At 40.2% G+C, this 10,000-nt stretch overlaps 1 long non-coding RNA gene across 26 annotated transcripts in view; it reads right to left on the bottom strand.

Annotated features, from left to right (window-relative positions):
• Nucleotides 1-10,000, bottom strand: part of LOC141503543 (uncharacterized) — a 266,282-nt gene that overhangs the window by 21,119 nt on the left and 235,163 nt on the right. For 23 of the 26 annotated variants that reach the window (XR_012472877.1, XR_012472883.1, XR_012472882.1 and 20 more), the window contains one exon: nucleotides 22-99. The exons of the other annotated variants lie outside the window; for them this stretch is intronic. This is a non-coding gene — a long non-coding RNA (uncharacterized LOC141503543). The remainder of the gene's footprint in view (nucleotides 1-21; nucleotides 100-10,000) is intronic. 26 annotated transcript variants of the gene reach the window in all.

The raw sequence follows: 10,000 nt of genomic DNA, 5'->3' as shown, positions 1-10,000 counted from the left end.
TGACCAATCATGCCCAAGTACCTTTTGAAAACACCCAACAAGCAAGGTACTCAAACTTCGCCGAGCCAAGTGGTCCTGCCAAGCTTGGTGAATATTTACCTATTGGAGGGCAAATTCAGAACATGAATCCCAAACAACATATTATCCTCTGTTACTAGGCCAATAATAATATGTGCTAAGAAGTAACATTTCATAGCAAGATGGAAATTACCTGTCTATTTCCTCCTATTTGTCCACCCACTAATTACAAGAGTTTTAAGGATCAAATAAAAACCTATATGAAACACTTCTCAAATTTATACAGACACAAGCTACTGTTAATTTTACATTTGTAAGAAATCATGGGATTTTTGCTGAATCCTTCTATCAGTTACTTTACATGAGTAAAATACTTTTCTCTCCCTAGTGAAAAGAAACAGTCTAAGCCATAGACCAGGTAGGAAATTTGTGACAGAGAAAGATGGATCTCTCAAAGGGCAAGAAGGAAAGATAACAACAGCCTGTTTAGAGAAGTGCTAGAGGAGCCTTCGGCCCCTTAGCAGCAACCACTGGAAGATCTGCCAGAAGACACAACTAAGAATCACATAGGATGAGTTGTCAATGGGTCATGATCTGACCTGGTGGATGGAATATCACCAGTGATGGGCTCATTAACATCAAGTATTTCTACCTATGTCACCAGATTGGCCATGAAGATCCATAAAAATTTAAAACATACATAGTTTCTACCTATGTTACTGTCCATAAAACATTCATTTCAATTAAGAGGAATTCCTTCCAGTTTTCATGGCAAGGGGGTATTTAATTAGACATAGGCAAAGGCTCTGCTTATATGGACAAAGAAAAATAGATTTTTAGGTAATTATGAAGCTCATGCAGGCACAGAGTTTCTTGCTCTTATTCACTGGGTTAAATATTTGTCTTCAGTTTTAGTTAGCCAGGCTGACTATTTCCATGAATTGGATTCATTGTGTTTCACTTGTTCAACATTCTGCTCACATTAGTTATATATATATAGTCCAAGGGTTATCAACATTTACCAAATGCTTTTATTCTCCTTTTCAATAAGAGTTTGGGGAAATATGGGCTAGAAAACTAGAGACAGGAGCATGGGTAGGCACAGGAAACTAAAACATCAAGTCAAGTAGAGGTTAAAGGTAGGATTGTTCTTTTATTATGTTCCATTACCATAGGCCAGGAAGAGGGGCAGAAAATGAAATGGATGGAGAGACAAAGCTAGAGAGAGGGAGACACAGAGACCCACAGAATCAAAGAGACAGAGATACAGAGTCATAGATAGATAGGACACCCAAAGAGCAGAATGAAGTTAATGTAATGATTCTGACCAGTTAAACAGATCAGTTTCCTTTGGTTTCAAGGACAAAAAGGCAAATTATTAGGTCTTTGAAAAATCGCATAAAAATAACTTGTATAAGACTAAAGAATAAATTTTGCTACAGAATACCAAGCCATTCACTTTATTTGTTGTCCAAAGCAGGCCAAGGCTGTTTTGGCTTCAAGTAACATGTTTTTCCTTTTGTGATTGTTTCTTCAAAATGTTAACAACCCTAGTTTTTTTGGGGGAAACTTTAGAAACTGTCAAAATTTTCTTAACTATTCCCTATAAGGATTATTTAGTTTTTTAGGCAGTAACTTGAATAAAATCCCCAAACCCAGGCCTGAAAACTTCACATCTTTGCCCTGAGGCTTTTCAGAATTCAGTCTTATGCCCATAGTCCAGTTTCCAGGTCAGGTTATTTATTTAAAACTATAAATCTGGACTAGCAGTTTTATGTTACTTTTTCATTTCTTTCCCCCAGTGCCAAGAAGAGTGGTTAAGGCAACAAAATCCAAATCGAGAATCCTGTACCATAACACTTTTCCTATGTAACATCTGTCAAATGAAGATAGTTTATTTGGCCTTGAATGGCCTTGAAATTGTAGGTGTTCCTGTCTAAATTAAATCATATCTACAAGCTAGCTTTGAGAAAGAAATTATTTATATTGGGCAAACTATCTTTGATAAATCGAATAAAGGGAGGACTAGACAGAGAGAAGTCAGAGACAGAGACAAAAAGAATGGTAGAGCGATTTTCTTATTGATGTATATGAATATAGATGGGAAATGCCACAAGATCATGCCATATTTCCCTGGCATTTTATGGATACATTATAATACATAAGGCACTGGGGGATTTCTTGTGAGAGCCAAAACACTCAAATCTCCAAATCACCTTTATTAGTGAGAATCCTAATTAAAATTTGTACACCAAGACAGCTCTGTCAGAGCTTTTGGCAACCTTTGACCCAACATATGTCTTATTAAGTTCCTGTCTGTCTGGAGAACAATTTAGAGAGGGCTATGTATATAGTAGGCCCTCAATCAGTGCTATAGATTGCTTGAATAAATTTCTAATAGAGTTGTGAATCTAATGAGTGATTTGTCAGTTTGGGATAAACATATTGACATGAGAGAAGGAAGATGTTACACTAAAAGTATGTTAGGGTATGAAGTTCTTATGTTTTCAGATTAATTATGAATAATTTATAGCCTTTCATAGAAATCACAGGCCTAAATGGATTATACTGGAACGACCCAATTTCTCTTAAAAGGCAATATTAGCAACAGTTGGATTTGACTTGCAAACATTCAGCCTTTGTGATATCCTTCATCCTTTGTGATATCCTTCAGCTTTTGTGATATCCTTCAGCCTTTGTGATATCCTTCAGCCTTTGTGATATCCTTCAGCCTTTGTGATATCATTCAGCTTTGTGATATCACAGGTTGTCAAGGGACTGGTCAGCACTGGCTGATGGATGCTCTGAATGGCTGACTAATAGGAGTTGGGAGCTAGTCCCTATCAGAGGCAAAATCGTGGACAGGAAGGAAGAAGCCTAGGAACATTCATGTCCCCATCCATCAACCAAAGTGGGAGGTACCATGGATCCTGATCCCTGGGAATTATCAGCAGCCTCATGGTTAGTGCTCCTGGCTTATTGCTTATTTCGAATGCTATGGGCGAAACTCAATGTTGTACTTCTGTGTTTTGCTATGCTCATGATTCACCTGGTCTCCCTGCATTTTTCATCTATGGTTAGTTTTTTCTACATTTTGTGGAATAGAAGACTGCAAATGGGCAGAGAGTTAATGCAGGTATTGTCCCAAAAATTTCCAATGGAGCAGTTGCTTCCTACTTATCTGACTGTATGGGAAAATGTATGTGTTGGGAGGACCTGGTCCCTTGGTATCCTTTTTTTGCTACTCAACTCAGCCAGAAGGCACACCCAAAGGATGCTGGACCAACTGAGAAATGAGATAGGCAAAGCTTTACATCAAGCAGCTGTATGGTTCCAGTGTAGCATCTCTGTCGCTTTCCAGTACTACCAGCAGGTCATCTTGAGGACTATGCTCATTCAGATCATCTCCACTCTACTTTTAGGCCGTTCAGAGAACCTCTGGTCAAATATCGGTCAAGGAATAGAAACCATAAGAGCTTTTCAACTTTTAGAACAGTCTACCCAACAGCAACAAAATTCTGGCAACAGTGCAAACAAAGAGATGAATAAAGCTCCTAATTACGCTTTGCTTGACAACCATGCCCGTCTGAACCAGCACTTCCGAAGGTGCGACATTCGTGGACAGTCTTCTACTTGTCATAGCCCAACACCATCCACCAGCACGGGGCGAGGGGACTGCCATTGTTTTGCTCCAATTTTCCCTCTCAACACTATGCCACAAGAGGGCAAGAAGACAGAGAAGAAAACAAAGAAGAGGAAGCAAAAAAAGATGAAGGAGGAGAGGGAAAAGAAAGCCAAGGAAAAGAAAGAGGAGATGGAGAAGGAAAAGAAGGTAGAGAAGAAGGAAATTGAGGATGATGGAAAAAAGGTGGAGGTGATAGGTAAAGGGGGGAAGGTAAGCAAGGAGGAGGAGGAGGCCAAGAAGAACACAGAGGTGAAAGTAGGAGGCAGGAAAGTGAGAGAGGAGGAGGTAGTCAAGGAGAACATGGAGGAGGGCAAAAAGAATGGGGCAATGGAAAAGAAGACAGTGGAGGAGGAGAGGGGAGGAAACATGGTACAGGAAGAGGAAGTGCAAAAGCCAGAAGAGAAGGAGGAGATAGGAGACAAAGGGGAGAAAAAAGAGGTGGAAGGAGGGGACACCAATGCCAAAAAGGGAGAGGCAGAGGAAAACAACACATTACTGACACAACAGGATGTGTCTGGACTCATGAAAAGTCTCTGTGAATTAATCTCCTTTGTCTATCTGTACGCTATGTACATCTTCGAGAAATAAACCATTGGTGAAATCCCACTGGATTTTTTTGTGTGACCTTGGGGAGGGAAGGAGTCGAGAATCTCTTAGATTAGGGGAATTCAAACTCTAATTTCCACAGCAACCCCAGAAATTTTGCAGTCTTTCCCAATGAATGCTCTATTTTAAAAGAAATCCTACATAGTGACCAAGAGTAACAAAGAACTGCAGATCTGTTTGGGCAGGCAGGGGATCCAAAAACAAATATGTCTTAAAAGTTTGGGATAAAAAGAAAGGTAGAAGCTATTTCTAACCTCAGGAAATTGACATCATAAAGAGAGTCATAATCAACTGCCTGCTATACAAGGGGCAGATGAGTGAGGAAAGACTGGTTTGCAGTGAGGGACTCTAATTTAGAGTTTAAGATGGAAAAGAAAAGGTAGCCCACATTATAGAAACAAAGGTATGGCTCGAGCACCCAACTTCTTCCCCAGTACTTCCTGAAGAAGGATGTGGCTCAACAAGTCCCTTGTAAAGGTCCTATGGGCCAGCCACAGCAGGAGGTTACTCATCAGCCTGCAACTACATCCATCATCATATCTCCTCTCCCTGGGGCACAAAAACCCAAACACATTCACTTTCACACCATAGCAACAGAAAAAGAAAAATGGCCACTAATGGGTGGGTCTATATGCATGTACACAATTACAGATTGGCAAACACACCCATACCACACAAACAGATACACACACACACAAACATAAAAAAACAGTAGAGATGAGAACACAAATAAGGACACACAAAACATCCACAGCACTCATGACCAAAGTTGGGGAGATAGACAAAGAGGACCACTGACAGGCAGACCCACAACACAGAGCGACAAAAAGGGAGACACAAAACAACACACAAACACACACACAATCTATAGAAAATCACATACACACAGACAACAGAAGTACCACAATAAATGCCCAAACAGGGCAGGAATGAAAATGGCCACAGCAGCACACATATAGAAAAACACATACAATTAAAAATCAACACACCCACATACACACACACTCATAAAATAAGCCACAGGAGAACGTGCACACAATATCTCACACATAAACTATTAAAACTCCCACTCGAGATCAAGGATGGACGAACAGAGGGTCACTGACAGGTAGATATTCAGAGCAGCACAGATGTGCAGCCACAAAATTACACAAATGAGCAAGTCATTGAAGGGAAGCACACACAATTACATAAAAACACAAACACATTCACATTCATACCATAGCTATTTAAGAATAAAAACAGATACTGATGGATGAGCATAGACATATACACAATCACAGACTGGCAAACACAAACCTACACTCACAAACAGGTAAAGACAAATGTACAAAAAAACAAGCACACACACAAAAATTAGAGATGAGAACACAAACAAAGACACACAAAACATCCACAGAACTCATGAACAAAGTTGGGGAGATAGACAAAGAAGACCACTGACAGGCAGATTCCCCCCCCACACAGGGCTACAAACAGGGAGACACAAAACCACACACACAGAGAAACACAAATGCACAAGCTATTGAAAATCACATACACACAAGCATAAAACAGAAGTACCACAATAAATCCCCAAACAGGGCAGGAATGAAAATGGCCACTGCAGCAGACAGATAGAAAAACACATATAATTACAAATCAACACAGACGCACCCCCCACACTCATAAAATAAGCCACACGACAACATGCACACACAATCTCACACATAAACTATTAAAACTACCACTCGAGATAAAATATGGACAGACAGAGGGTCACTGATAGGTAGACATTCTGAGCAGCACAGATGTGTAGCCACAAAACTACACAAATAAGCAAGTCAGTGAAGGGCAAGCACACACAATCACATAAAAACACAAACACATTCACTTGCATATAATAGCTATTTAAGAACAAAAGCAGCTACTGATGGATGGGCATAGACATATACACAATCATAGACGGGTAAACAAACCTACACTCACAAACAGGTACACATAAATGGCCAATAAAACATACACACACACAGACACACATACACACACACACACACACACACACACACACACACACATATACAAAGGTACATACCCTAAAAGAGGAGTAGACACACAGAGCAGCACTGACAGCTAGCACTGATGTGCAGACACAAAACAACACAAACAAGCAAGACAATGAAAAGCACTCACACACAAACACACCACAAAACTAATAAATTCAATCTTATAGCAGGCAGGAATAAAAATGGCCCCATGTAGACACACAAATACACATCCATACACTCACAGATCACCAAACACACACCTACAATAATGAACCCAACCAAAGGTGAGCATGTACCACAAGTCACATACGCACATAAACACTCATACACAGACGCCACTGCATGTCACACAAAGACACATTTACAAAAAAACACAAACACATTCACTTTCACACCATAGCTACAGAAAAACAAAAATGGCCACTAATGGATGGGTCTATAGGCACATACACAATTACAGATTGGCAAACACACACCCATACACCCCCCACAAACACAGTAGCAATGAGAACACAAATAAAGACAAACAAAACATCCACAGCACTCATGACCAAAGTAGTTGGGGAGATAGGCAAAGAGGACCCCTGACAGGCCGACCCACACACACAGAGGCACAAAAAGGCAGACACACAAACACACACACAAGCTATTGAAAATCACATACACACAAACATACAAGAGAAGTACCACAATAAATCCCTAAACAGGGCAGGAATGAAAATGGCCACTGCAGCACACAGATAGAAAAACACATACAATTACAAATCAACACACATGCACCACCTAAAAGAGGAGTAGACACACAGAGTAGCACTGACAGCTAGCACTGATGTGCAGACACAAAACAACACAAACAAGCAAGACAATGAAAAGCACTCACACACAAACACACCACAAAACTAATAAATTCAATCTTATAGCAGGCAGGAATAAAAATGGCCCCATGTAGACACACAAATACACATCCATACACTCACAGATCACCAAACACACACCTACAATAATGAACCCAACTCATAATAAAAAAAATCCACAGGAGAACATGCACACACAATCTCACACATAAACTATTAAAATTCCCACTCGAGATCAAAGATGGACAGACAGAGGGTCACTGACAGGTAGGCATTCAGAGCAGCACAGATGTGTAGCCACAAAACTACACAAATAAGCAAGTCAGAGAAGGGAAGCACACACAATCACACAAAAACACAAACACATTCCCTTTCATACCATAGCTATTTAAGAACAAAAACAGCTACTGAAGGATGGGGATAGACATATACACAATAACAGACTGGCAAACACCAACCTACACTCACAAACAGGTAAAGATGAATGTACAAAATAACAAGCACCCCCACACACACAAATATTAGAGATGAGAACGCAAACAAAGACACAAAAAACATCCACAGCACTCATGACCAAAGTTGGGGAGATAGACAAAGAGGACCAATGACAGGCAGACCCAAACACACACACACACACACACACACACACACACACAGGGCCACAAACAGGGAGACACAAAACCACACACACAGAGACACTCACACGTACAAGCTATTGAAAATCACATACAAACAAGCATACAACAAAAGTACCACAATAAATCCCCAAACAAGGCAGGAATGAAAATGGCCACTGTAGCACACAGATAGAAGGACACATACAATTACAAATCAACACACACACACACACCCACTCATAAAATAAGCCACAAATGACCATGCCCACACAGTCTCACACATAAACCATTAAAACTCCCACTCGAGATCAAAGATGGACAGACAGAGGGTCACTGATAGGTAGACATTCTGAGCAGCACAGATGTGTAGCAGCAAAACTACACAAATAAGCAAGTCAGTGAAGGGCAAGCACACACAATCACATAAAAAACAAACACATTCACGTTCATACAATAGCTATTTAAGAACAAAAGCAGCTACTGATGGATGGGCATAGACATATACACAATCACAGACTGGCAAACACAAACCTACACTCACAAACAGGTACACATAAATGCCCAATAAAACATACACACACACACAGACACACAAACACACACACATATACAAAGGTACATACCCTAAAAGAAGAGTAGACACATAGAGCACCACTCACAGCTAGCACTGATGTGCAGACACAAAACAACACAAACAAGGAAGACAATGAAAAGCACTCACAGACAAATACACCACAAAACTAAAAATTCAATCTTATAGCAGGGCAGGAATACAAATGGCCCCATGTAGACACAAAAATACACATCCATACACACACAGATCATCAAACACACACCTACAATAATGAACCCAACCAAAGGTGAGCATGTACTACAAGTCACATACACACATACACACACTCACACACAGACACCACTGCATGCCACACAAAGACACATTTACAAAAAATCATAAACACATTCACTTTCACACTATATCTACCAAAAAACAAAAATGGCCACTAATGGATGGTTCTATATGCACATACACAATTACAGATTGGCAAACACACACCCATACTATACACACACACACATGCACACACACATAGAGACAGCAGAGATGAGAACACAAATAAAGACACACAAAACATCCACAGCAGTCATGACAATAGTAGTTGGGGAGATAGACAAAGAGGACCACTGACAGGCAGAACCACACCCACAGAGCCACAAACAGTGAGACAAAAAACTACACACACACACACACACACACACACACACACACACAAGCTATGGAAAATCACATACACACAAACATACAACAGAAGTACCATAATAAATCCCCAAACAGGACAGGAATAAAAATGGCCACTGCAGCACACAGATAGAAAAACACATACAATTACACAACAACACACCCACAAACACACACACACACACACACACACTCATAAAATAAGCCACAGGAGAACATGCACACACAATCTCACATATAAACTATTAAAACTCCCACTTGAGATCAAAGATGGACAGACAGAGGGTCACTGGCAGGTAGACATTCAGAGCAGCACAGATGTGTAGCCACAAAACTACACAAATAAGCAAGTCAATGAAGGGAAGCACACACAATCACATAAAAACGCAAACACATTCACTTTCATTTAAGAACATAAACTGCTACTGATGGATGAGCATAGACATATACACAATCACAGACTGGCAAACACAAACCTATACTCACAAACAGGTAGAGATAAATGTACAAAAAACATGCACACACACAAACATTAGAGATAAGAACACAAATGAAGACACACAAAACATCCACAGCACTCATGACCAAAGTTGGGGAGACAAAGAGGACCAATGACAGGCAGACCCACAACACAGAGTGACAAAAAGGGAGACACAAAACCACACACACACACAGACCCACACATGCACAAGCTATTGAAAGTCACATACAAACAAACATACAACAGAAGTAGCACAATAAATCCCCAAACAGGGCAGGAATGAAAATGGCCACTGCAGCATACAGATAGAAAAACACATACAATTACAAATCAACACATACACATTCTCATAAAATAATCCACAGGAGAAAAGGAACACACAATCTCACACATAAACTATCAAAATTCCCACTCGAGATCAAGGATGGACGGACAGAATGTCACTGACAGGTAGACATTCAGAAGAGCACAGATG

This window comes from Macrotis lagotis, chromosome X, assembly GCF_037893015.1.
Source record: "Macrotis lagotis isolate mMagLag1 chromosome X, bilby.v1.9.chrom.fasta, whole genome shotgun sequence".
Taxonomy (NCBI): Eukaryota; Metazoa; Chordata; class Mammalia; order Peramelemorphia; family Peramelidae; genus Macrotis; species Macrotis lagotis.
This window is presented reverse-complemented; position numbering and strand designations above follow the sequence as displayed.